This window comes from Zingiber officinale, chromosome 3A, assembly GCF_018446385.1.
Source record: "Zingiber officinale cultivar Zhangliang chromosome 3A, Zo_v1.1, whole genome shotgun sequence".
Lineage (NCBI taxonomy): Eukaryota > Viridiplantae > Streptophyta > Magnoliopsida > Zingiberales > Zingiberaceae > Zingiber > Zingiber officinale.
Window position 1 is genome coordinate 94,667,069 of NC_055990.1, and position 27,519 is coordinate 94,694,587.

General features: G+C 31.1%; 1 long non-coding RNA gene across 12 annotated transcripts in view; it reads left to right on the top strand.

Moving 5' to 3' along the window:
• The first annotated feature begins 328 nt into the window (after positions 1 to 328).
• Positions 329 to 27,519, top strand: part of LOC122052072 — a 29,784-nt gene continuing 2,593 nt past the window's right edge. The window contains exons 1-6 of one of the 12 annotated variants that reach the window (XR_006131775.1): positions 329 to 678; positions 1,037 to 1,082; positions 1,301 to 1,367; positions 1,575 to 1,638; positions 17,886 to 17,998; positions 22,285 to 22,772. This is a non-coding gene — a long non-coding RNA (uncharacterized LOC122052072). Of the gene's footprint in view, positions 679 to 1,036; positions 1,083 to 1,300; positions 1,368 to 1,574; positions 1,639 to 17,885; positions 17,999 to 22,284; positions 22,773 to 27,519 lie in introns of those variants that run through there. The other 11 variants (XR_006131774.1, XR_006131780.1, XR_006131778.1 and 8 more) reach the window with 11 other exon arrangements.

Genomic DNA, 27,519 nt, shown 5'->3' on the forward strand with positions numbered 1-27,519 from the left:
AATTAAAATGATTATTGTCAATACTAGCAAAAAAAGATAGGATTTTTTTTTTCCGTAAAGGAGCTGTTATTTTTTTTAACAACGTGATCATTGCCTCATTGGATCGTTTAAATTTCATGGTTATTGTTTTAAATTATTTATTAGTTTTTTTAAATTAATATTGTCCTTTTTAATGAGAACCGTTGCTTTTTTTTTTTTTCTAATTTTTGTACCGTTGCTTTTTTTTTCTAATTTTTTTACCGTTGCTTTTTTTTTTTCTAATTTTTTTTTACCGTTGCATCTTAATGCGCTAGGTTTTTTTTGAGAGTTTTTTAAGCAGCGCATCGTCTTCTTATCGGGTTGGCAAAAGGCTACTCATCGTCTTCTTCATCGGTGGCAAAGAAGCGAGCGAGAGAGAGAGAGAGATGAGCGCAGAACTAATCCAAGACCTCCTCGCCTCAGTTCTCGATGATGCAGCTATTTGATACCTCTTGAGGATGATTTTCTTTTGGATTTGGCGGAGTATTTGTTGACTGGAAGGCGAATCTGCCACGCCAAGAAGGTAGGCGCAGAACTAATCCAAGACCTCCTCGCCTCAGTTCTCGATGATGCAACTATCTGATACCTTTTGAGGAGGATTTGCTTTTGGATTTGGCAGAGTATTTGTTGACTGGGAGGGGAATCTGCCGCGCCAAGAAGGTAGGAGCTACTTTGTGATCGGTCTATTTTTCTTTCTGTCTATCTGTGACTCTCTGAGAGGTTAAATTTTAAACAAAAAGAAATTAGCTAGTTTCGATATGTTTCAGTTCTTCGTTTTCCCCCCGTTAGGTACGGTAGGAGCCCCTTTTGTTTCTAGCATTGTGCAGATCTTCATGATGCTTTGGGATTGTGAGTTCACATAAATGTAGATTCTTTTGGGACATTGAGAGTGTGGCAAACCTTTCTCTCTTTTTTTTTTTTTTCAAAACAAAGAAGTATTGTCTAGTATTTGCTGGAAAGTTTTTTTTTTCCATAGACCAATCCGTCACCTTCTCCTCCTAATTCTTTAACGTTGTAGGGTTTCTATCGGATCAACAGCCAAGCTGCGAGATGGAGAAGAAGATGTGAGTATTTCTTATGTGGTTGCTTTAGTTTTCTTCCTTGTTTTCTGTTGGTTCTTTTGTGCTTAGGGTTCTTCCAGAAGTTGCGTTCATTAGCCTTTGTTTCTCTTCATCCCCCTCTCTTTGAATAGTTCTCTGATTCTTCGAATCGACTTCTTCTATTGTCTTCGTTCAGTGAGATCATCAAGACCACCACTTCCTCCTAATTCTTTGCTTTGTAGGGTTTCTATTGGTCCCACGGACAAGTGGCGAGATGGAGATTAAGATGTGATTATCACAAGTGGGCAGGTAATCTTTGCTACATATTTTCTAATTGTCACTCCTTCGGTTATTGGATTCTTGTGCTTAAGGTTAGTCATCGTGAAGCTGTACTGAATGGCCTTGGTAGTCATCCTTGCTTCTCCATTAGCTCTAGGTCTTTCTTTTTAAAATAGTTTCTTGCCAGTCCTTTATCAACAAGCACTTTGTTTAGTTATTTTACTTTCCTAACTGCAGATTGTCATTCATTCTTTTGAAATTTCAGGATCAGTTGCTAAGCAGCTCATTCATCTCTTCTTAGGTAGTCATCTACTTTTATGCATATCTACCATAGCAAAATACTTTCTAGTGCTAGATACATTTTGCATACATCATCCAATTATAGATTTCCAGTCCTAGCATAATTTGTTTTTTTTTTCCTTTTGTTGCATGTTTCAAATTCTTGATAGGGATTATCTTTGGTTAAGTCCTAGCATAGATTGTCAAGTCTTGCCACTTTGAGTGGGTTATAAAATGAGATCATTAGTGGGATTTTTTTTAGTGCTTATATTGAATATGTGAAATCTAGAATTGGACCTTTATTTTATATTGCATCTTTAAAGTTAATAGTTTACACTCTGTTGCTAGTATTATGAATTAGAAAAGAGGGTTGGGAAGTATCTTTATTGTTGAAGAACGTACAGTTTTTTTTAGTATTGTTTGTACTACAATTATGAAGGGTATTATCTATTACATCAACATATAAATTAATGAAGTTGTTTTCCCAACGTCTTGTACAATTGTAGCTCCCTTTCCTCACTTGCTTGAGAAGTAAGCTATATCTTGGTTCATCATTTCCTCATACATAATTTATATTTTTGAGCACGCACCTCTCACTCGTTCTTGTACATATGTATTTGTTTATTGTTGTGGTTAAAACTTAAGACGTTAATAGTTGAGTTGATTGCCCATCTAAAATTCTTACGGCAATAATTTAAAAATTGGAGATTGAGCCACCTTATTAATTTAAAAGGCTATTTTTATGATGTAAGATACTATTTAAGCAAACCATTAATCTATATGCATTGTACAAAGTGGTTATATTTTTAGTCAAGAAATGAACGTTTGTGGGTGTTGAAGGCAAGATGACCATTTGGTTTTAGATGCTTTTTTGAATTTGTTTTTTCTTTAGTGAATATAGCTTATTTGTATCCTATTTTGCATTTGAATTGTGATAATATTGTTCATAGTTTATTTATATTTTGTATATAGACACATTGTATCATTAAAATTGTTTAATAAGAGTTTTTTTCTATATTGTTTCCATTGTATGCTTGCCTTTTTTTCTTTCACTTGTGTTTCTCCTCCTTTTAAGTTTGATCACCCTCATTGCTTCTATATGTTGACTTTCTCACATGTAACTTATAGTGTGAAAAAAAATTTATGATCCTCTTTGATATTAAAGTTCTTTTTTCATATTCAATAATGCATCTTTTGTTATTTTTGTAGCAATTCCTTTTTCTTTGGTGAAAATAGCTTAGTATCCTATTTTGCATTTGAATTGTGACATGAATATTTTGCATTTGAATTGTGATCATTCATGTCATTGCTAATTTATATTTTGTTTATAGACTTCCATTGTATTATTTGAATGGTTTGATATCATTACCATTTGGTTAAAGTGGATTGATCTTTTATCACTTGATTTTCTTTAAGGTATTTCATTCAACAAACTATGTCCTTCTAACCCTTTTTCTTGTGTTTTTCTCCTTTCTTCTTCTTCTATTTATTTTCTTCTATCTTTTTGTCCTTTTGTTGCTTCGACATATGCTTCTCTTTATATTTAACTTCGTTTTTCATTTTGTTTCTTTGATTTCTTCTCTTCTTTGTTTTCTAATGTTTGTTTTCTTTTTTTATTTTGTCACTCCTTGTAGCTTATTTTCTTTTGCTTGGTCTCTTTTTATTTTTTTCTTTCAACTATTATTATTTCTTCTTCCTTAGTTTTTGCTTTCTTTATGTTCCTCTTGTATTTTTTTTCTTGTCTCTCTCTTCATTTTTGGCCATTATTTTCTTCTTCTAATTAACCTCTTGATAATTTTATTTATTAATTTTTCATTTCTTTTTCATCAATTGGTAACCTTTTTTTTATTCTAATTTTCAGATTTTAATTGTTTGCACTCTTCTCCTTCTTTATCTACTCCTTTCGCTTATTTATTTTTTTCTTGTTCAATACCTAATTTATCTACTTGATCATCTTTATAACTCTTCTCTTGTCTTTTTGCTTTTCTTAGCCTTTGCTTATCCTTTACTATCATCATTTTTCTTATTGTCTTCTTTGTATAATTTTCTTTCTTTTCCCTTCTCATCTTCTTCCTCTTCTTCCTCCTTGATCCTTGTTTATTTTTTAAAGTTTTGTCTACTTTTCTTTCTCTTCTCTCCCCTCATGGGATTATTTTGTCATCCTATTGTCTTTTTATGTAATATATATAGATGCTTGATACGATCATAGGATACAAGAACAAAATTTAAAATATGGTAAAAGGAAAAAAAAAAAAAAAGGAAAGAAAAAGTGAAAAAAGGAACAAGAAAAAAGGATTAAACATCCTTATTTTTTTGTTTTGTTTTTCCTCTTAATTTTTATTGGGATGGGATATAAGAGAAAATTCAAATTGATGGAGAGAATGACATAGGTAACCAATGCACATTCATACAAACTCAACCTAATAAAGTGACATTCCAATATATTTAAATCGTTCTTGGCTTATATTGGCTACTAAATTTCCCCTTCATAATCGGTACTCACATTATTAATAAGACGATCTTAAGTTTAATTAATTTCATGTATTATGTAGCTAAATAGGATGTAGGTCGAATCACATGGTAAAAAAAATATTGATTATCTTTGCCATCCCAATACAAATTGAGAGGAAAGACAAAAATTTTAAAAAATAAAGGATCTTTAATTCTTTTTCATCTTGTTCCTTTTTTTTCCTTTTTCTTTCCTTCTTATTTCTTTTTACTCTATTTTAAATTTTGTTCTTCTATCCTATGTACTTTTTGTCTTCTTTATGTACTCTTCTCTTGTCCTTATGCTTTTCTTCACCTTTGCTTATATTTTTTTATCATCATTCTTTTTTTCTTCTTTATATCTTTTGGTTCCTTCCCTCCTCGTCTTCTTCCTCATCCTTGTTTATTCTTCTTATTTTTTCTACATTTTTCTTTCAATTTCCTCCTCTGTTTTCTTGTTATTCTTATTTGTTTCTTATTTTTTTTATTGACTTTTCATTTTCCCTTATAACTTTTGATTACCTCTTTTTCATCGTCCTTTCTTTAACTTATTCTTTTCCACCTTTTCTTTCGTTTATTTATTTTTCTTCTACAACTTGTTCTTGCGTTTTATTGCTACTCTATGTTTACCTTATTTGTATTCATATTTGTCTTTCTTTCATTAATATTTAAAATGTTTGATCTAATTTTTATTAAATTTGATCCTATACTCTTTTTTTTTTTCTTTTCCTAGTTTTTCGCTTCTTTTTCCTCTTCCCTAATTAGTCAACTTTAATTATTTTTCTTCTTTTTCATTTACTAGATCTTGTTCATTTTTGTACCTATTTCTTTTCTTCTTGTTTCCTCTTAGTGCATTCTCAATGTTGATCTTCAATTCCGTCTACTTCCTCTTTGTCCCCTTTTATGACTCAACCAAAAATTGATTATCCTTTTTTGTTTACTATATAACTATCCTTTTCATATTTGATGATGCACTCTCCATGGTACTTTTCCTTGTTAGAATTTGTTTTTTAGTGAATATAGCTTATTGTATATCCTATTTTGTATTTGAATTGTGATAATGATGTCCATATTGATTTATATTTTGTGTATAGACTAATTGTATTCTTAGAATTGTTTAAGGTAAATTGACTTTTCACACTATTTTTGAAATTTGATAAATTGAGATTTTTATTAGAAGATGTTCAAGTTGTTCCATTCAGCAATCTTTTTCTAACTTTGCATTTTTTGTTCTTTTGTTCTTTTGTATTTTTCTGTTTATATTTTCTTCTTTTGTTTTTTGATCTTTTTAGCTTCTTTTTTTGCTACATTGTTTCCTTCCTATGCTTGCCTTTTTTTCTTTCACTTGTGTTTCTTCTTTTAAGTTTGATCATCCGTATTGCTCCTATATGTTGACTTTCTCACATGTAACTTATAGTGTGAAAAAATTATGAACCTCTTTGATTTACAATTTAAGTTCTTTTTTCATACTCAATAATGCATCTTTTATTGTTTTTGTAGCAATTCCTTTTTGTTTGGTGAAATAGCTTTGTATCAAATTTTGCATTTGAATTGTGATCATTCATGTCATTGCTAATCTATATTTTGTTTATAAACTTTCATTGTATTATTTGAATGGTTTGATGTCATTACCATTTGGTTAAAGTAGATTGATTTTTTATATCATAGTGTTAAAATTCAATTACATGAATTTCATTTTTCTTTTATTATAGTAGATCTTTAAGTCAATTCATTCAACAAACTATGCCCTTCTAACCCTAACCTAAACTCGCTCTTCTTATCTTTCCTTCATTTGTGTTTTTCTCTTTTTACTTTTTCATCTATTTAACTTCGACATGTGCTTCTCTTTATCTTTAACTTCATTTTTCCTCTTATGTCTTTGATTTTTTCTCTTCTTTTTTTTCCCTAATGTTTGTTTTCTTTTTTTATTTTGTGTCTCCTCGTAGCTTATTTTGTTTTGCTTGGTCTCTTTTTAATGTTTTTCTCTTTCAACTATTATATTTATTTATTTTCTATAAGTTACTTTCTTTTGGTATTTTCGTTTTCTTTATGTTCCTCTTGTGTTTTTTGTTTTCTTGTCTTTCTCTTCATTTTTTGCCATTGTTTTCTTCTGCTAATTAACCTTTTGATAATTTCATTTATTTTTTATTTCTTATTCATAAATCAATACCTTTATTTTCTTATTCTAATTTTTATCATTCTTGATTTTAATTGTTTTGTACTTTTCTTCTTTATCTACTCCTTTTGCTTGTTTATTTTTTACTTGTTCAATACCTAATTTCATGTTTATCCTCTTCTTATGCCTTTGTGCTTTTCTTAGCCTTTGCTTATGCTTTACTTTCATCATTTTTCTTGTTGTCTTCTCTGTATAATTTTCTTTCTTTTCCCTTCTCGTTTTCTTCCTGCTTGATCCTTGTTTATTTTTTAAAGTTTTGTCTACTTTTCTTTCTCTTCTCTCTTCTCATGAGGATTATTTTTAGTCACTCTCTTATATTTTTATGTATTTCTACCACAATACCTTACAAAAATATATATAGATGTTTGATATATATGATCGTAGGATAGAAGTACAAAATTTAAAATATAGTAAAAAGAAACAAGAAGGAAAGAAAAAGTGAAAAAAAGAACAAGAAGAAAAAGATTAAAGATCTCTTTTTTTTTTTTGTTTTGTTTTTCCTCTCAATTTTTATTTGGATGGGATAGAAGAAAAAAAACTCAAATTGATGGAGAAGAATGACATAGGTAACCAATGCACAGTCATACAAACTCAGCCTAATAAAGTGAGATTCCAATATATTTAAATTGTTTTTAGCTTATATTGGCTACTAAAATTTTCCTTTCCAATGGGTACCCACATATATTAAAAAGATGATCTTAAATTTAATTAACTTCATATATTATGTACTTAAATAGGATGTATGTTGAATTACGTAGTAAAAAAAATAGATAACCTTTGCCATCCCAATAAAAATTGAGAGGAAAGACAAAAATAGAAAAAAAAGGGTCTTTTATTCTTTTATTTTTTATTCTATTTTAAATTTGTTTTCTTTAAATTTTCTTCCTTTTTTGTCTTCTTTTACCACTCTTCTCTCCCCCTAGTATTTTTCTTCACCTTTGCTTATGTTTTTTTTTATCATTATTCTTTTTCCCTTCTTTGTATCTTTTGTTTCCTTCTCTCCTTGTCTTCTTCCTCGAGATCCTTGTTTATTATTCTTCTTTATTTTTTTTTGTACATTTTTCTTTCAATTTCCTCCTCCATCTTCTTGTTATGCTTATAAATGTTTCTTATTTTTTTATCGACTTTTCATTTTCTCTTATAACTTTCTCTTTTTCATTGTCCCTTTCTTTGTTCTTTTCCGCTTTTTCTTTCATTTATTTATTTTTTTCTTCTCCAACTTATTCTTGTGTTTTATTGCTATCTATGTTTGCCTTGTATTCATATTTGTCTTTCTTTCATTAATATTTAACATATTTGATCTAATTTTTGTTAGATTTTCATCCTATATTACTTTTTTTTTTCTTTTCATCTTCTAGTTTTTTGCTTTTATCTCCTCTAATTAGTCCTCTTTAATTTATTTTTCTTTTTTTTTTCGTATGTTAGATCTTGTTCAGTTTTGTTCCTATTTTTTTTCTTGCTTCCTTTTAGTGCATTCTAAATGTTGATCTTCAATTCTGTCTACTTCCTCTTTGTCCTCTTTAATGACTCGAACCAAAAATTGATGATCCTTTTTTGTTTACTATTTAACTATCCTTTTATATTTGATAATGCACCTCCACGGTCCTTTACTTGTTAGAATTTCTGTTTTTAGTATATAGCTTACTTGTATAACCTATTTTGCATTCAATTGTGATAGTGATGTCCATTGATTTATATTTTGTGTTAATTCTCTTTAATTCTTTTCTTTCTTTTTCTTCTTCTTTACTAGATCTTGTTCCTTGTATTCCCTTTTTTCTTTTCTTCTTTATTTTAAATATTGTTATTCTATCATATATATATATATATATATATATATATATATATATATATATATATATTTTGTCTTCTTTTACCACTCTTCCCTTGTCCTTTGTGCTTTTCTTTACCTTTGCTTATGTTTTTTTATCATCTTGATTTTTTTTCTCTTCTTCTTTGTATGCTTTTGTTTTCTTCCCTCCTTGTCTTCTTCCTCTATCCTTGTTTATTCTTCTTTGTTTTTTATAATTTTTATTTACTTTTCATTTTCCACTATAACTTTTGATTATTTCATCTTTCTTCCTTTTCTTTATCTTGTTCATTTTCATTTTTTTTTCATTTATTGTTCTTTTTATTCTTCAAATTATTATTTTTTATTACCTCTCTCTATGTTTTCCTTAATTTAATTCATATTTATTTTTCTTCTAATAGTATTCAAAATGTTTGATCTAATTTTTTTTGATAAATCTTCGTCTTATATTACTTTTATTTTCTTTTTTTTCCTATCCTTTTTTCTTCTTTTTCTTCTTTCCTAATTTGTTCTCTATTATTTTTCTTCTTCTTTTTCGTTTTCTATTTTTACTATTTCTTGCTTCTTGTTTCCTTTTAGTGAATTCTAAATGTTGATCTTCAATTCTATCTACTTCCTCTTTGTCTTCTGACTCAACTAATATTTTATAATCCTTTTTTGTTTACAATTTAACTATGCTTTTCATATTAGATAATGCACTCTCCATGGTATTTTCTTTGTTAGATATTTTTTTAAAAAAATATAGCTTACTTGCATATTTTATTTTGCATTGGAATTGTGATAATGATGTCCATAGTTGATTTATGTTTTGTGTGTAGTCTAATTATTTCATTAGAATTGTTTAATGTGAGCACTATTTGTTTAACGTAAATTAACTTTTCACACTATTTCTTAAATTTGATAAATTGAGGATTTTATTAGAACTTCAAGTTGTTCCATTCGACATACTATATTCTTGTAACCCTTATCCAACTTTGCACTTTCTTTTCTTGATCTTTTTTGCTTTATTTTTTGCACTCTGTTTCCTTCGTATGATTGTCCTTTTTTTTTCCATTTCACTTGTGCTTCTCCTTTTAAGTCTAATCACCTTCTTGCTACTGTATGTTGTCTCTCTCACATATAACTTTATATTGTGAAAAAAATTAATGATCCTCTTTGGTTTACAATTTAAGTTTTTAGTTTCATATTCATTAATACTTGTTGTTCTTGTAGCAGTTCCTTTTTCTTTGATGAAAATATCTTATTTTTCATTTTATTTGTGATCATTGATGTGCATGGCGAATCCATATTTTGTTTATAGACTTCCATTGTTTTATTCAAATGGTTTAATGTTATTTTAATTTGGTTAAAATAAACTGACCATTATATCATAATGCTGAAATTCAATTACTTGAATTACTTGAGTCTTTTATTACAAGATCTTCAAGGTATTTCATCCAACAAACTATGCTCTTCTTATTATTTCCTCATTTGCATTTTTCTCTTTTTCCGCCTCTTTTCTTTTTTTTTGTTTCATTTTTAACTTTTTTTTTCCTCTTGTTTCTTCGATTTGTCCTGTCTTTCTCTTTTAATGTTTGTTTTTTTCTCTCCTTTTAGCTTATTTTCGTTTGCTTGGTCTCTATTTGTTCTTATTTTTTTCAATTAATATTATTTATTTTGTGGTCCTTTTTCTTCCTTAATTTCCATTTTCTTTATTTCCTTCTTGGAATTTTGGTTTTTTTTTCTCTTCATTTGTTACGGTTGTCTTTTTCTTCTAGTTTACAATTTGATAAATTTATTTTTATATTTTTTATTTCTTATTCATCGATCAATATCTTTATTTTTTATTCTAATTTTCATCATTCTTGATTTTAATTGTTTTCTCTCCTCTTCCCCTTCTTTTATTATCAACTCCATATGCTTGTTCATTTTTTAATGCCTTATTTATCTACTTTCTCATTTCTATGATTCTTCTCTTCTTCATCCTCCTTGATCCTTATCTATTTTTTAAAATTCTGTCTACTTCTCTTTCTCCTCTCTCTTCTCATGTGGTGTATTTTTTAATTTTTTTGTCAACTTTATGGGCACTCTTTTATTCTCCAATAACTTTATTCACCTATAATTTTTAATTCTCTTCTTGATCATCCTTTATTTTTTTCTATTTTTGTCTTTTCTCTCAATTTTTATTAGAATGACAAAAAGTTATGTATATTTTTTTTCTACATGATTCGACCTACAATCTATGTGTTGTTATATAATACATGAAGTTAATTAAATTTAAGGCCGTCTTATCAATATAATATGTGGGTACCCATTGGGAAGCTAAAATTTAGGAGCCAATATATAAGCCAAGAATGATTTAAATATATTGGAATCTCACTTTAGTAGGTTGAGTTGGTATGAATGTGTACTGGTTATCTATGTCATTCTTCTCTATCAATGTATATTTTCTTTTCTACACTATCTACTTCCTTTTTGTACTTTTTTACAACTCTTCCTTTGTCCTTGTGCTTTTTTGTCTCATGTCTTTTTTTTATCATCTTATTTGTATACTTTTCTTTCTCTTTCCTCCTTGTCTTCTTCTCTTGAAGTTTATTCATTATTCTTAATTTTTTGTTTATTTTTCTTTCGCTTCCCTTCTCTTTCATTTTATGGGTTTCTCTTTATATTTGTCTTCTTTTTTTCCTTTTTCATCTTTCCGAATTAATCCTCTTTAATTCTTTTTCTTTCTTTTTTTCTTCTTCTTTACTAGATCTTGTTCCTTGTATTACCTTTTTTCTTTCCTTCTTGTTACTCTATTTTAAATATTGTTATTCAATCCTATATATATATATTGTCTTCTTTTACCACTCTTCCCTTGTCCTTTGTGCTTTTCTTCACCTTTGCTTATGTCTTTTTATCATCTTGATTTTTTTTCTCTTCTTCTTTGTTTGCTTTTGTTTTCTTCCCTCCTTGTCTTCTTTCTCTATCCTTGTTTATTCTTCTTTGTTTTTTATAATTTTTATTTACTTTTCATTTTCCACTATAACTTTTGATTATCTCTTCTTTCGTCCTTTTCTTTATCTTGTTCATTTTCATTTTTTTCATTTATTGTACTTTTTATTCTTCAAATTATTATTTTTTATTGCCACTTTTTATGTTTTCCTTAGTTGTATTCATATTTGTCTTTCTTCTACTAATATTCAAAATGTTTGATCTAATTTTTTTGATAAATCTTCGTCTTATATTACTTTTATTTTTTTTTTCTTAACTTTTTTGCTTCTTTTTCTTCTTTCCTAATTTGTTCTCTAATTATTTTTCTTCTTCTTTTTCGTTTTCTATTTTTACTATTTCTTGCTTCTTGTTTCCTTTTAGTGAATTCTAAATGTTGATCTTCAATTCTATCTACTTCCTCTTTGTCTTCTGACTCAACTAATATTTGATAATCCTTTTTTATTTACAATTTAACTATGTTTTTCATATTAGATAATGCACTCTCCATGGTACTTTCTTTGTTAGATTTTTTTTTAAAAAAAAATATTGCTTACTTGCATATTTTATTTTACATTGGTATTGTGATAATGATGTCCATAGTTGATTTATGTTTTGTGTGTAGTCTAATTATGTCATTAGAATTGTTTAATGTGAGCACTATTTGTTTAACGTAAATTAACTTTTCACACTATTTCTTAAATTTGACAAATTGAGGATTTTATTAGAACTTCAAGTTGTTCCATTCGACATACTATATTCTTGTAACCCTTAACCAACTTTGCACTTTCTTTTCTTGATCTTTTTCGCTTTATTTTTTGCACTTTGTTTCCTTCATATGATTGTCTTTTTTTTTTCCTTTTCACTTGTGCTTCTCCTTTTAAGTCTAATCACCCTTCTTGTTACTATTGTATGTTGCCTCTCTCACATATAACTTTATTGTGTGAAAAAAATTAATGATCCTCTTTGGTTTACAATTTAAGTTTTTTAGTTTCATATTCATTAATGCTTGTTGTTCTTGTAGCAGTTCCTTTTTCTTTAATGTAAATATCTTATTTTCCATTTTATTTGTGATCATTGATGTGCATGGTGAATCCATATTTTGTTTATAGACTTCCATTGTTTTATTCAAATGGTTTAATGTTATTATAATTTGGTTAAAATAAACTGACCATTATATCATAATGCTGAAATTCAATTATTTGAATTACTTGAGTCTTTTATTTCAAGATCTTCAAGGTATTTCATCCAACAAACTATGCTCTTCTTATTATTTCCTCATTTGCGTTTTTCTCTTTTTCCGCCTCTTTTTTTTTCATCTTTAACTTCTTTTTTCCTCTTGTTTCTTCGATTTGTCTTGTCTTTCTCTTTTAATGTTTGTTTGTTCTCTCCTTTTAGCTTATTTTCGTTTGTCTGGTCTCTATTTGTTCTTATTTTTTTCAATTAATATTATTTATTTTGTCGTCCTTTTTCTTCCTTAATTTTCATTTTCTTTATTTTCTTCTTGGGTTTTTGGTTTTTTTTGTACCTTTCTTCATTTTTTACCGTTGTCTTTTTCTTCTAGTTTACAATTTGATAATTTTATTTTTATATATTTTTTTTCTTATTCATCGATCAATATCTTTATTTTTTATTCTAATTTTCATCATTCTTGATTTTAATTATTTTCTCTCCAATTCCCCTTCTTTTATTATCTACTCCATATGCTTATTCATTTTTGAGTACCTTATATATCTACTTTCTCATCTATATGACTTTTCTCTTCTTCCTCCTCCTTGATCCTTATCTATTTTTTATAATTCTGTCTACTTCTCTTTCTCCTCTCTCTTCTCATGAAGTTTATTTTTAAAATTTTTTTGTCTACTTTATGGGCACTCTTTTATTCTCTAATAACTTTGTTCTCCTATAATTTTTAATTCTCTTCTTGATCATCCTTTATTTTTTCTATTTTTGTTTTTTCTCTCAATTTTTATTAGAATGACAAAAGGTTATGTATATTTTTTTACTACATGATTCAACCTACAACCTATGTGTAGTTACATAATACATGAAGTTAATTAAATTTAAGATCATCTTATCAATATAATATGTGGGTACCCATTGGGAAGCTAAAATTTAGTAGCCAATATAAGCCAAGAACGATTTAAATATATTGGAATCTCACTTTAGTAGGTCGAGTTGGTATGAATGTGTACTGGATATCTATGTTGGTCTTCTCTATCAATGTGTATTTTCTTTTTTACACTATCTACTTCTTTTTTATACTTTTTTACAACTCTTCCTTTGTCCTTGTGCTTTTTTTGTCTCATGTCTTTTTTTTTATCATCTTATTATATACTTATCTTTCTATTTCCTCCTTGTCTTCTTCTCTTGAAGTTTGTGTAACGATCCGACCCTTTGGCCTCTTGGGCGGCTCTTGTGGCGTCCCAACTGGCGGCCCTTATCCATTTGGCGACCTCTCGTGTCGTTGACCGATGACCTTTGGCCATCTGGTTACTCACTAGGACTTTCCAACCTAGCGGTGGATTTTGCCTCCCGAGTTGAACTCTGACCTCGAGGCAAGTACTAGGTTTATGAATCCCAAAATCGAACTCTAGTACTTAAGCACGGAGGTCAGAGTTGAATCCGGGAGGCAAAATTCAACCGAGTGGAAAGTTCAGTGAGTAACGACAGGCGTCGTCGACACGAGGTCGCCAATGGGCCGACGGCATAAGGCACCCATGAAACGGACGGGTCGTTACAATGCCTTTATTGTAATGACCCGACCCTTTGGCCTCTTGGGCCATGTCGTCGGCCCATTTGGCGACCTCTTATGTCGTCAACCGACGACCCTTCGACCGTGCCGTTACTCACTAGGATTTTCCCTGGCAGTGGATTTTTGCCTTCCCAGGATTCGAATTCTAGACCTCCGGGCTAAGTAGTAGAGTTTATGAATCCTAGTAGCCAAGTGACGAGAGGTCGTCGAATGGGCCGACATAAGGACCACCGGTTGGCCGCGCAGGGCCGCCAAGAGCGGTCGTTACAATAAAAGCGTGAGGTCGTCGAATGGGCGATGACAGGACCACCGGTTGGGCCGCGAGGAGCGCCGAGGCGAAAGGCGGGTCGTTACAATAAAAGGCGCCTTTTATGTAACGACTCGACCCGCTCTTAGGCCCCTGTATGACAACGACCTGTCGGCCCATTTGGCGACCTCTCATGTCGTCGACCGATGACCCTCGGCCGTGCCGTTACTCACTAATTTTTTCCACCCTTGACCAGTGGATTTTTGCCTCCCCCAGTCGCCTCACTTGACTACCAGGATTCATAAACTCTAGTACTTAAGTCTGAAGGTCTAGAATTCGAATCCTGGGGAAGGCAAAAATCCACTGGCCAGGGGTGGAAAGACTTAGTGAGTAACGGCACGGCCGAGGGTCGTCTGTCGACGACAGTAGGACCTGGTCGTTACAGTTTGTTTATTGTTCTTAATTTTTTGTTTATTTTTCTTTCGCTTCCCTTCTGTTTCATCTTATGGGTTTCTTTTTATATTTGTCTTTTTTTTTTTCCGTTTTCATATTTCCGAATTAATCCTCTTTAATTCTTTTTCTTTCTTTTTTTCTTCTTTTTTACTAGATCTTGTTCCTTTTATTTCTTTTTTTCTTTCCTTCTTTACTCTATTTTAAATATTGTTATTCAATCCTATATATATATTTTTTGTCTTCTTTTACCACTCTTACCTTGTCCTTTGTGCTTTTCTTTACCTTTGCTTATGTCTTTTTATCATCTTGATTTTTTTCTCTTCTTCTTTGTATGCTTTTGTTTTCTTCCCTCTTTGTCTTCTTCCTCTGTCCTTGTTTATTCTTTTTTGTTTTTTATTACTTTTTATCTACTTTTCATTTTTCACTATAACTTTTGATTATCTCTTCTTTCGTCCTTTTCTTTATCTTGTTCATTTTCATTTTTTTTCATTTATTGTTCTTTTTATTCTTCAAATTATTATTTTTTATTGCTACTCTTTATGTTTTCCTTAGTTGTATTCATATTTGTCTTTCTTCTACTAATATTCAAAATGTTTGATCTAATTTTTTTGATAAATTTCGTCCTATATTACTTTTATTTTCTTTTTTTCCTAACTTTTTTGCTTCTTTTTCTTCTTCCCTAATTTGTTCTCTAATTATTTTTTTTCTTCTTTTCCTTTTTCTATTTTTACTATTTCTTGCTTCTTGTTTTCTTTTAGTGAATTCTAAATGTTGATCTTCAATTCTATCTACTTCCTCTTTGTCCTCTGTCTCAACTAATATTTGATAATCCTTTTTTGTTTAAAATTTAACTATGCTTTTCATATTACATAATGCACTCTCCATGGTATTTTCTTTGTTAGATTTTTTTTTTTTGAAAATATAGCTTACTTGCATTTTTTATTTTGCATTTGAATTGTGATAATGATGTCCATAGTTGATTTATGTTTTGTGTGTAGTCTAATTATGTCATTAGAATTGTTTAATGTGAGCACTATTTGTTTAACGTAAATTAATTTTTCACACTATTTCTTAAATTTGATAAATTGAGGATTTTATTAGAACTTTAAGTTGTTCCATTCGACATACTATATTCTTGTAACCTTTATCCAAGTTTGCACTTTCTTTGCTTGATCTTTTTTGCTTTATTTTTTGCACTTTGTTTCCTTCGTATGATTGTCTTTTTTCTTTTCCATTTCACTTGTGCTTCTCCTTTTAAGTCTAATTACCCTTCTTGCTAGTGTATGTTGTCTCTCTCACATATATCTTTATAGTGTAAAAAAATTAATGATCCTCTTTGATTTACAATTTAACTTTTTTATTTTCATATTCATTAATGCATCTTTTGTTGTTCTTGTATCAATTCCTTTTTCTTTGATGAAAATAGCTTAGTATCTTATTTTCCATTATATTTCTGATCTTTGATGTGCATGGTTAATCTATATTTTGTTTATAGACTTTCATTATTTTATTTAAATGGTTTAATGTCATTATAATTTTGATAAAATCAATTGACCTTTTATATCATAATGCTGAAATTCAATTACTTGAATTACATTTGATCTTTTAGCACAAGTGCTTCAAGTTTTTCATTCAACAAACTATGCCCTTCTAACCCTATTCTAAACCGGCTTTTCTTATCTTTTCCTTATTTGTGTTTTTCTCTTTCTACTTCTTTTCTTTTCTTTTTCTCTTTCTTCTTCTTCTTCTATTTGTTTTTTGTGTTCTTGTCCTTTTGTTGCTTCAACATGTGCTTCTCTTTATCTTTAACTTCCTTTTCATTTTGTTTCTTTGATTTCGTCTCCTTTTTTTATCTCCTCATAGCTTATTTTCTTTTGTTTTGTCTCTTTTTATTCTTCTTCTCTTTCAACTATTGTTATTTTATTTCCTATGAGTTCACTTCTTTTGCGGTCTTTTTTCTTCCTTAATTTTCATTTTCTTTATGTTTATCTTGCGTTTTTGATTTTCTTCTCTCCTATAGACTTCCTTTTTCTCTCCGGCAGCTCTACTTCACCTCCTTCCTTAAAATAGCTTGTAGGTTGTGTCCTTGTTGTCAAATTCAGGAAATTTCTGAAGAGATGCTGAAATTTGAAGCTAGATTGCAGCATTAAGTAAATGCAAGATTCCAATCATGAAGGGGTTTATATGACAAAGTAAGTGCAAGTACTCTTAAGGTTTTCAAGAAACAATTCACATTTAGGTATTAGCTCACACTCTTCAACATAAACAAATGTGAACTCCTTGGATTAAGTTTAAGTATCTGAGAGTTGAGGTAATTTCATCTTGCGTTATGAAGGGCTCAACTGGTCCTTGACTCTCATTTAGCACCAGGAGAATAAGGGGTTGAATTGCAGTTGTTGTTGCTGAGAATCAACACAGAGAATTGACACTCAACTTGTTTTAGACGCCAAGTTATAGATCCTTTGAGTTCCTGCTAATTTTTGTTCATAACTTCTTTTTTTTTGTGACTAACTTAAGATTCCACAATGGCTTAAATGATAACATCTATATTTCCATGATCTTCTAAACTTAATGTTTATCTCAAGTAATTCAACTTCCTGTAAACCCCACTACAAATTCTACAAGTGTTGTAAAATAGAGACCTATCAGTCCTCAACTACAGTAGGCAGAATATCAAAACATCCAAGTCTGTACAGCATGAAGGAAGAAGACCATCTAAAACATAAATATCTAATAGGCTGGTATCAGAAGACGATGGTGGTTCATTGCATATTGATGAGGAGAATAATAGGTTGCTCAATTTTTGCACTGCAATTCAAAATACAGTTTCAGAAGTCCTCTACAACTTCTGTTTCAAATCCAACTGATGTAATTCCATTATGTTGGGAATTATTTTTATCTTCCTTCATATTTAATCTTTTCCCCTTTTTCTTATTTACTTCCTTGGTTGTAACTTTTTTTTTCAACTCATGCCAATTTACTGATTCTTGTTCTGGAATGAAGATGGATAGTTTCGGAATTTCAATTCATTGAAGTTGTATGCTTTGAACCATGTAAATCTTGGAAAGAAAAGAACAACAAATGACAATGAGGTGGTCACAAGTTTAATTGAACATTTCCTGGTTAGAGAATTGCATAAATGAATTGCACACAAACAAAATCAAGACAATACTCAATTCCTTCCTGAATCAGAAAATCAATAATTTAATTATAAAAATTTGGACTACAAACTCGAATCATGAAAAATCTTGCAAAGGACGTGTTGAAACTTGGAAATAAGATAGCACAAGCTTTGATTTAAGTATCACTGCAACAAAACTGCAGTTTCTTTCATTTTTTCTTGACAAAATTCTAGAAATGAACTAACATTCTAATTGTTTTTTTCTCTGTTACAGTTTCAAAATTCATTTGCTGAATTCTGAACTTTGTGTACTTGATGAAGATCTTTCTTTGCTTGCTATTTAGAAAGCTAATCTTCTCCCAACAAAATGGAAAGACAACAGAATTGGTACAACCATCTTTGCTACTTTGTTTCCTTCGTATGCTTGCCTTTTTTTTTCCATTCACTCATGCTTCTCCTTTTCACCCTTATTGCTCCTATATGGTAACTCTTTTACAGGGAGCTTTATAGTGTAAAAAAATTTTTTGGTTGACAATTTATGTTTTTTTTTTCATATTTGTTAATGCATCTTTTGTTGTTCTTGTAGCAATTTCTTTTTCTTTGATAAAAATAGCTTAGTATCCTACAAATTCAATTACTTGAATTATTTGAGTCTTTTATTATAAGATCTTCAAGTATTCCATTGTGTTAGTATACTCTTCTAATCCTAACCTAACGTTGCTCTTAACCTTGCTCTTCTTATCATTTCCTCATTTGTGTTTTTATCTTTTTCTACCTCTATTTTTTTGTTCCTTTTTTATTTCCTCTTCTCCTATTTGTATACTACTGTCTTCTTGTGCTTTTGTTGCTTTGACATGCGCTTTTCTTTATCTTTAACTTCTTTTTTCCTCTTGTTTCTTTGATTTGTCTCGTCTTTCTTTTCTAATGTTTGTTTTTTTTTCTCACCTTGTAGCTTATCTTCTTTTACCTGGTCCCTTTTTATTCTTATTCTTGTTCAATTTATATTATTTATTCTATGAGTTCACTTAATTTGTGGTTTTTTTTCTTCCTTAATTTTCATTTTTATATTAATTCACCTTGTACCTCTCTTTATTTTTTACCATTGCTTTCTTCTTTTAGTTCACCATTTGATAATTTTATGTTTTTTATTTTAATTTCTTATTCATTAATCAATACCTTTATTTTTATTCTAATTTTCATCATTCTTAATTTTAGTTGTTTGCTCTCCTCTTCCCCTTCTTTTATCTACTACATTCGCTTGTTCATTTTTTAATGCCTTATTTATTTACTTTCTAATCTTTATGACTCTTCTCTTCTCTTTATGCTTTTCTTAATCTTCGCTTATATTTTCTTATCATTATTTTTTATGTTATCTTCTTTGTATCATTTTATTTCTCCCCTTCTCGTCTTCTTCCTCCTTGAGCCTTGTCTATTTTTTTAAAATTATGTCTACTTCTCTGTCCCCTCCCTCTTCTCATGAGGTTTATTTTTTTTATTTTTTGTCTACTTTATAGGCACTCTAATATTCTCCTCCAATAACTTTTATTCACCTATAATTTTTAATTCTCTTCTAGATCATCCTTTATTTTTTTCAATTTTTATCTTTCCTCTCAATTTTTATTGGAATGGCATAAGGTTATGTATTTACTACATGATTTGACCTACAACCTATTTTGTTACATAATATGAAATTAATTAAATTTAAGGTCGTCTTATCAATATAATATGTGGGTACTCATTGGGAAGTTAAATTTAGTAGCCAATATAAGCCAAGAATGATTTAAATATATAGGCCGAGTTAGTATGAATGTGTACTAGTTACCTATGTCATTCTTCTATGTCAATGTGTATTTTCTCTTCTAGGCTATGTACTTCCTTTTTCTAACTCTTTTACAACTCTTCCTTTGTCCTTGTGCTTTTTTCGCCTTATGTCTTTTTTTATCGTTATTCTTTTTCTCGTCTTATTTGTATACTTTTCTTTCTCTTTCCTTGTCTTCTTCTCTTGATCTTTGTTTATTTTTCTTAATTTTTTGTTTATTTTTCTTTCACTTCCCTTCTCTTTCATCTTCTTTTCATGCTTTATTTATGGGTTTCTCTTTATTTTTGACTTTTTTTTCTTTTTCATCTTCCTAAATTAATCCTACTTAATTCTTTTTTTCTTCTACTGGATCTTTTTTTCATCTTCCCTTTTTCCTTCCTTTTTCTTTTTCTTTACTCTATTTTAAATATTGTTCATCAATCTTATATATACTTATTTTTGTCTTTTTTTACCACTAAAGACCTATCCTTTGTGCTTTTCTTCACCTTTGTTTACGTCTTTTTATCATCCTTTGTATGCTTTTGTTTCCTTCCCTCATCTTCTTTTTCGATCCTTGTTTATTCTTTTTTGTTCTTTATCTATTATTCTTTCAATTTCTTCCTCCATCTGCTTGTCATCTTCATTTCTTTTTCTTTATCTTGTTCTTTTTCAATTTTTTTTTCATTTATTGTTCTTTTCTTCAACTTATTGTTTTTTTTCTATCGCTACTCTATGTTTTCCTTATTTATTCATATTTGTCTTTCTTCAACTAATATTCAAAATGTTTGATCTAATTTTTTGTTAAATCCTCATCCTCTATTACTTTTATTTTCTTTATTTTCCCCTAACTTTGTTGGATAAGAATGAATATGATATGAAAACTAATAATCTATGATTTGGAACATGGAACATAGAAACTCTAACTCGTAAATCAATGGAAATAGTAGATATGATGATTAGGAAAAGAATTAGTATTTTGTGTGTACAAGAGACAAAATGGACAGGCGAAAAGGCAAAGATGATAGAGAACTCAGATTTTAAGTTATGGTATACTGGAAAGAGTAAAACAAGAAATGGAGTGGTATTATTGTAGTTAGTTTGTTAAAGGATGAAGTTGTAAGAGTAGTTAGAAAAGGGGATAGAATTATAGCCATTAAGATAATAGTGGCGAAAGAAACTTGGTTTTGGGAGGACTTAGATGAAATATTACAAAATATTCCATTAAATGAAATGATTTTAATAGGAGGTGATCTAAATGGGCATGTCGGAGTGAAAAATGAGGAATATGAGAGAGTACATGAGAGTTATGGGTTTGGAACGAAGAATGAGGAAGGAAAAACTATATTAGATTTTGCGATAGATGCTATCGCAAAATCTAATATAGTTTTCCCTTCCTCATTCTTCGTTCCAAACCCATAACTCTCATGTACTCTCTCATATTCTTCATTTTTCACTCCGACATGCCCATTTAGATCACCTCCTATTAAAATCATTTCATAGGAGGATAAGGCTGCGTACAATGGATCCTTCCCTGGGATCTCGTATGACGGGAGCTTCGTGCACCGAGCTGTAGACATCCTCCCAATTTAGTACACATATGAGTCAAGAACTCTTGTTTCAAAGAACAAGTTTCAGAAATTCAAAACTTCAGATAAGGCAATTAGATTCAAAGGAGTTTCAGATTTCAGAATCATTAAAGGCTTGTAAAGGAATGAAGAATACCACTTGACATTAAGGAAATAAGAGTTTCACTGTAACTTTTCACTGATCATAAACTTACAACAAAAGCTTGACACACAAACCACAACATACAAAATTTTCAGAAACTTTCATCACAGACAGTTACAATAGAGCAAGCAAATGCAATCCTTGATCTCATGAGGTAGACATCCATATTGTTTGAAAATGCTACTGGTATGATTAGGCAATTAGGAGAAAATAAAACCACCAAAGAAATAAGATAGAGAGCTAATAACCAGGCAGAGGGATAAACTCACTGATATGATCAGTTTTCCAATACAGAATCTAGGAAGGAATGCTTTCATGCTATGCAATCCATTCCTTCCCTAAGCTGATCACCAGATTCTGAAAATTCAGAAACACTGTATATTTTTAGAAAAACAAAGCAATCATCTGCTGAGCTTGTCCTCCCTGGTATGAAACTACAATCTTCAACTTGTTGAATTCAGCAATTCTAGCATTGTCAATTCCAAAAGGCATAATTCTGTCTAGTTACATTTTGAGACTTGCAAGGTGAGCTTCATGGAACCAATTGACATTGTTTTCAGCAAACCTTGTAACTAGAATTCCTTGAACTCCTTTCTTTTTTTTTTTCCTTTTGTTCTTCTAGTTTTTCGTTTCTTTTTGCTCTTCTCCAATTAGTCCTCTTTAATTATTTTTCATCCTCTTTTTCGGTTACTAGATCTTGTTTGTTTTCCCCCTATTTTTTTGCCTTCTTGTTTTCTTTTAGATGCATTCTAAATGCATATGCAGGCCTATTCCTCCATCTCAAGTTGTACTAGTTATAAGCAATACTTATGGTCAAGTTCGAAAACCTATTGGCTTCAAGTTTATAGCATCCATTTCTAGTATTCTGGATTTCGGAAGTGCAACCCATTAAACAAGGATACAGACTGTTCTATATGGATGCCAATCCCACCTTCAGCATACTTGGCTATAGGATGTGTAGCACATCCTGGAAATCAGCCTCCTCCAAATCACATTGTCTATTGCCTTCATTTTGATCTTGTAACATCAACTAAGTTTTCAAGCTGCATTTCCCTCTCATCACCTAGTTCTAGGTTCATTTCCTTACCTCTCCGTTTTGTACATTCACTAATAACAATACACTAATTTTTCTTTGATATGATTGTAGGGCTCCTTCTGCATTTAGCATATGGCATGTTCATTACGTTGTTGGTTCTTTTTATGCTCATAATTCAATGGATTGTCCTCCTTCGACAGAAAGTTTTGATTTACACCAGATTCTTTTGTGCAATCCTGATGACATTTACTCAAAGGAAATAGCAGACAAGGAGCCACAATATCAACAATTTGAATTCCTCTGGATGGGATATTTTGAGAACTTTATCAGGTGCAGCTGCATATTGTATGTCTACTCCACGATTTGCAAAAATTTGGTGGGATAAAGGATGTGACTTGGGAAGATCAATTTTGATATGGCGACCGATAGGATGCCCAGCTTTTGGCACACTTGGTGATTGTGTGATACAAGGGTTAGACATTGGCTCTTCTTATGTTTTATAAATGATACAAAATTTGTGATATAATAATTCACAATTTACTTGTTTCTGTTTAGAACCACCAGCTTTAGATTGATAACATAATTTGTGTTTATCATAACTCACGAGTTACTCATTTGTCTCAATGTGACAATCCATCAATTTCTGCAAGTCCTGTATAATTCGCTAAAGTTGCACATATTTCTGGAAAAGGATTTGATCAGGCTTTTTTTTCTGGTATCCAATTCCTCCTGGCTATGTTTCATTTGATTGAGTGGTGACAACAACTGATTATCCACCAAAAAGGGATTCATAACTCATGAGTTACTCATTTGTCTCAATGTGACAATCCATCAATTTCTGCAAGTCCTATATAATTCGCTAAAGTTGCACATATTTCTGGAAAAGGATTTGATCAGGCTTTTTTTCTAGTATCCAATTCCTCCTGGCTAAGTTTCATTTGATTGAGTGGTGACAACAACTGGTTATCCACCAAAAAAGGATTTTGTCTGCTGTCCTAGATCGGATCTGTTAACCAAACAAATGTTGCTAGTGAACCCATTTCTAGGTCATCTAGTTCAAAGGGCACAAATTGCTAGAGTATCTGGAAAGTTGAGAATCAGGTATCCCCCAATTTTTTTGTTATTCTCTTCTATTTCACGTCCTGATGTCTTCTTATTCTTGACTTGTACTTTTCTTGCATGTTTTGATCACATTATACCAATAACCCGATTGGTGTATAAATTTAGTGACTATGCCAAAGCTAAAGCACATGAAAATGTTGCTGCTGAGTTGAAGTTGGAACTTCTCTCACTGAGGGTTTTGGACAATTTTTGTGGAACAATGAGTAGCCTTGTCTTGCTTACATTGGTCTTAGAAAGAAGACACTTCAGTCTTCTTATTTACTGTATTAATGCTTACTTTTGATTTGGTTCAGATGACGCCACTTCTTGACACAATAGTGACAATTATTACACGTGGGAATTTTCAGGCAATGAATGTTGTTCTAATATGTTCAATTGCTTCATCCACATTCAACAGACAACTAGAGGCATGAGAGCCTCTAATTGAACCATTTGATGCCATATTCCAGTAATTATTTGTAATTTATATATTTTGTAAGATTTCAATAAGGGTTTGAAAAAAATGGGAGGGGGTTATGTCATTTACAGTTCCATATATTCCTATACTTCCTTAAATCTAGTATATGTTGGACTTTACTAGTATTTTCATTATTAGTTTTTTTACCCTTTAGAATGGAAACATATTATAAGCAAAAATTCACAATCCACAATCAGCATGCAAATTCATTTTTCTTCAACGAGTGCCCTAAATGTTAACATTAGTGCTGCAAATCTAGAAACTCTCATTGAAACTATTATTTTCTGGTATGCAAAATGATGTGGAGAACAAATTGTTGAGAAAAAGCAAGGTAATGTATGATGTCAATTCACATGTTACCCCATTGAGATTTGTTGTATCTACAGTTGAACTAATTATATGTTTTTGTTCTTTCAGGAAACTGGTGAAAATTATAGTAATTTAGATAATTTAATATCCTCTGTATAGTTGATGATTGTAACGACCACCCTTCTTACTACTACTACTCTCTAAGGATGACCGTTACTTAACTACTAACTCTACTTAACCGGTGTGATTAAAAATCACGTGGAAACCCTACCGAAAAATTTCGGCAGAATCTCCCCTGTACCGGTGACCATAATCATTAATACATAACATAATATACACAGCCACAGGCGACTGGAACACATATCAAACACACAAAAGGAATAACATCACCACGCAGTTTAATGAAATCAAATCATGCAAGCAATGAATAGAGGAAACAAAATAAAAACATACAATTAACTAACAGCGGAAGACTAAATGACTCATCTAATACATTCTTAATAAATGACAATCTTAATAAATTCCTAAACTAAGTCCCAAGGCTTCCATAGTCCTGGCATCACACACCATCCGCGCCACCTTGTCGCCTTCCTTGCTAAATCTTCTCTTTTCCTTTATCTGCAGTAAGAGGAAGTGTAGTCTATAAGCAAAATTTGCTTAGTAAGCGCTACCTAACTCACAAAAACTCGATATGCATGTATATAAATAAAAACATGCTAAAACTGAATGCTAACATGAAAAGCTACTCATGCTCATAAATAACAAATAACAGTAAGCTAACTCATGCTCTTCTAATAGTAAAGAAACATATTGAAAGGCTAAACATGTAAGACAAGTCTATACTATCATGCTAGCATAAAGAATTTAACTCACTGAATTCTAAACACTTTCTGATTCTTATTAAACTTGCTTAAAAACTTATTCTTTTATTTCACTTATTTAAAACTTATTCTTTAATACTTGTAAACTTTTGTAAACACATTGTTTTATTAGTTCAAAAGCTTATACTTATAATACTTCAAAATAATAATCAACTTCTTCTTGGGCCCAGGCATAGTACCATCTTATGCGCGTTCCTAATAGGTTGGGGTAGCGAGCCACCAATCCTAAAAGAGCAGACCTCGGTCTACCAGGGCCAAGACCTCGGAATTGAACACCTGGATTTGTTTAACGACAACCTCGGAAGTCGGGTACTAGCCTCTTCTTAAAAGTAAAATACTTATAATCTTAATTACTTCTTCTTTAAATACCTCGGCATTTTAATAGGCACCTTGTGTGCCAAAAATCCCTCAAGTCTCGACTTTGGGATCTACTTAAGGCCTTGGCCTTTTCTTTTCTTTTCTTTATCTCCTTTTTACTCTTATCTTTTGGTACTTTAGTAGGAAACCACAACTAAAGCCGAAATAAATCTGTCCATGCTAAATGAGGTAGTAATGAAACAACAAGATCTACTAACTGAAATTTAAACTTGCTGAAATTGAAGCGTAACACAAAACTAGACTTGCTGAACTTAACATAAACTGTCCATGCTCATAATCTGAGTTCACATGCTTCAATTAAGGAATTAACAAGGAGAAACCAACCTTAAAACTAATCATGTGTATAGAATTAGCAAGGAAAACTAAGCTACAATGACAAATTCTGCATACCTAACCAATACAAAAGAAACCAGAAACTGATTGCTTTAAAGGGATGCCACTCATGCACATTTAATTACCTAAGGAACTAGAACTCTAAATCTACTCATGCTCAAACCTATAGCAACGAAATAGAAAATGAAATCTAATCATGCATATTCAATAGCAAATGGGAAAGTCCAAACAGCATGCTAGAATAAACCAAAAAAAAACTGAAATGCTAATCTACAATGCTAACCATTCAAAATCTGCTATGCTAGACAATCAAAAATCTGCAATGCAAGCTCTAAAGCTAGGATAGGTTTAATGGGCTGTTCTTGTTCAACTTATAGCACAAAAGGAATGGGTTGTTCTTATTCGGAATTTACTACAAGATTTTGAAACTAAACTTCCAAATCACCCAACTGTGCAGGCTTGTAAACTACAAGGAAGCCAACCAATAAGACTAAATCTGTTACAGGTTCCAAAGCAAAGACAAAGTGCACTAATTCCCTAACAACATAACTGGTTACAGCAGAAAACAACAAATTGTTAATTCAATCTAAAACCTTGTAATGATTTCTGGAAACGAAACAAAACCATCTCGAAACAGCAAATCTCATAGCAAGGGATCACAAGCTACTAATCTTATCCACCGAATTCAAACTTCAATTCAAAGAAATACAATCTGTTTCCCTTCTTCGTTCCCTTTTGAGACTCACGGCAACAACCTCACAGCAGGCTCCTTACGGCATTCATCACAGAAAACAACAAGTAAAGCAAAAACTCGATAGCTACTCTTACCGCAGGTGAGTAAGCAACTTACATCGGTTCCTTAGACTTACAGCCGGCGAGAACAATTCTAGGGCTTCGGAGAACTCGAGCTTTCGGTCCCTCCTTGTGCTCACGGCTCCTCCTCGACGAGAGGAACGCAAGGAGATGAAGAAGCCTTTGAATGAGCCTTTGGCCGGCCACCGGAGACGCCCTAAAGCTCGGCTGCGTTTTCGCCGAGAAGAGTCGCGCCGTCGAACTCGAGAGAAGGGGAGAGGGATCGAGAGAATAAATTTCCTCTCTTAACTTAACCTCTTTTATAACCTAATACTTCTGTTACAGCTTAAGAATATTTCGCTTCCTTTTTATTACGAAATTCCCGTTGGATCACCTGGTCAGCAACGTTTGATCAAATCAAACCGTTGCTGGTTCGATTCCCCCGCAGCGCCCTTTCTCGTTTTAATTAATTTTGATTTCCCAACTACGGCTTAAGTACAATTCGACCCTTATTTGATTAAATAACAACTGCTAGTCCAGTTGGTCCGTTGGGCTTTGCTCGAAGCCGCAGGTCTGGGCTTCGATTCCCGTCCGCGCCCCCTTTTTCTCCAATTTATTTTAAACGTTCCATCTACTGCATATATACATTTCGCTCCAGATAAGGTTAACAAAAATCGTGTAGCTCAGCTGGTTGGGCTGGTTTTGCTCGAAATCACAGATTAAGGGTTCAAAACTTGGCTTCAACATATTCCTTTTCTCTTTTTTTTTTTTTTAAACTTCTTCCTCTTGGTAAAAATACCAAACGAACTCCAAAAATTGCATAAAAATATTCTAAAAATTTCTAAAAATCTCTAGAATATTTTAAAAGTATTTCTAAATATTTTAAAGCACTTTTAGGACTCCTAATGAGGAAAATTAGGTCGTTACAATGATGTTCAGGAACAAGCTCGGATGTGATATGCATTTGAGAGAATTTGAACAAAATTCAGAGACAACCAAGTTTTTACAGCACAATGGGCATGTTTCACTATTCTTTCCTACTCCAAGATTTTTGGATAAGCTAAATGTCGTGGC